Raw genomic sequence first — 2,229 nt, forward strand, 5'->3', positions numbered from 1 at the left:
CGACAATGGCTCTGACGATGAGCACAGTTAGAGGAAAGAAGAATGGAAATATTTAGGATTAGGTTATTATTGTAAGTTATTGTACAAAATTATAGGTTTCATCACATTTTCATAGATGTATATAGTGTATTTTGACCATATTCACCTGCATTGGCCCTTGGGTCCCTTCCTCTTTTCCCCTCCCCCTCTATTCCTCCCTTTCTCCTCTTCCCCCTTCTCTTCCCTCTTCTCTTCCTCCCTCTTCTCTTTTTCCTCCTCTCCTCCACCACATCCTCCTCCCTCTCCTCTTCCTCTTGCTCTTCTTCCTTCTCCTCATCCTCCCCCTTCTCTTCCTCTTCCCAAACTGTTACCTTTTTTTTCACAGCTTTTATCTTAAATCAGAGGAGCTGAATTTTTTTACTATTGTCAGCAGACATAGAGCTTCTTAAAGAATAAAAGAAAAAGCAAACAGAGTGTCTTTCTTTCTTTCTTTCTTTTTTCTTTTTTATTTTTTTGCATGAATGTGAAAAACAACACCTCCAAACCACAATAGCAGCTTTTTGTGGAGGAGGGAGGATGGGAGAAGCACTGGGTAAGGGTAAGGGGTAAACTCAATCAGTCCCTGCAGTTTCCAGCTGTGTGAAATAGCTTGAGTGTTTATACTTCCCCTTATTAGGAACACCTGAAAATTAATATAATAGCTTTAAATCACATACTTGGCTACCTGTACCTTTTCTTTAATTCCCATTTGATTAGAGCCTTATAGAAATGTGACTGTGGTAATACAGCAGAAATGACTCATATCTGCTGCCATGTAGAATACAACCAAAGGTCCAGGCCCCACCACTTTCAGCAAGTAAATGGTGGAAAGATGGAAGATAAAGAGAAGCAGAACGGTGTTTGCACAATGAAGAGAGAGAAGCAGAACTGAAGAATCAAGGATAGTGAAGAACAGCCTTATGTGAGTAGCCTAGGGTGCCACCTGACACCATGATGAGATCTTGGTCTGTGCTGCCACCAAGGGCTGTGTCTGAGTCCATGGCCCTGCAGCAGCAGGTGTCTGTGTTGATGTCCATAGCCCATGCAACCACTAAAGGCCATGCGGATGACCCTGATCTGAGCTGCCATCTAGGGCCGTGTTGCTGTTTGAGGGCTACGCAGAACTGGTCCTGTCTCTTGCCATCCCCACCCTTCAACTGGGTAGCATAGGAGAGCTGGCCATGGTGGTGGAAACATAGGTGATCCACCCCTAGGGTGTGAAAGCTGTTCCCATCCCTTGCCATTTGCAGCACTCAGGAAAGTGGGGACTGCACATTGCCTTGGTAGCAGCACATTAGAGCTGTCAAACTGACCAACTCAGCTACCACCCAAGTCCAGATCCTGGGCTTTGAGTTGTACCAACTCAATATGTACCCCATTTACAAACTACTGGAGTGAAGAAGCTAGTCTTCTAGAACCAAAGCTGCAAGATCTCCAAGAGGAATCAGAGTGAGTGTTCAGTATTGATGATATAGTCCAAGCCAAAGGCCTCAGACTAGACCAGGAACTCATTATAATCAATGTTTGCAAGACAAGATATTTGGGCAAACAGTATACTGTGTTTACTGGACACATCACAGCTTCCATGGTTTCATGTTTGGTTGGTTGATTTTGTTTGGGGAGGGAAGTTGCAATGGCAGAGGGGATATGGAGGGATAGGGAGATGAGTGGGATTGGGGTACATGATGTGAAACCTACAAAGAATCAATAAAAAGTCTTAAAAAGAGAGAAGTATGATTGTAATATTCTTGCTTCTTTGCATTCTCTATCAACACCTGCAGAATACCTACACGTATTCTCAATTTTTAGATTAAACAATCTTATTGAAATTTAGTAGTTAGATTTGTATGAACAAATATAAACATATAAGTAGCGTCTCTGTATGGAAAATAAATCTCCATTGTATTTACTTAGAATATAGCACAAGGTCCAGCATATAGAAAACATTTAAAAACCATTTTCTGATTTAAAGATTTATCAATGACTGGATGTTTATCTACATTATGACACTTACTCTTGTACCAAAATAAGAGACTCAGAAGATGGAAAGTAAATAGATAGGCATTAGGACGACAATTCCCCTCTGTGGCATTTCCTGGACACACACACACACACACACACACACACACACACACATATATATATATACATACATATATATATGGAGAGAGAGAGAGAGAGAGAGAGAGAGAGAGAGAGAGAGAGAGAGAG

Source organism: Grammomys surdaster, unplaced genomic scaffold (assembly GCF_004785775.1).
Source record: "Grammomys surdaster isolate TR1022 unplaced genomic scaffold, NIH_TR_1.0 63, whole genome shotgun sequence".
NCBI lineage: Eukaryota > Metazoa > Chordata > Mammalia > Rodentia > Muridae > Grammomys > Grammomys surdaster.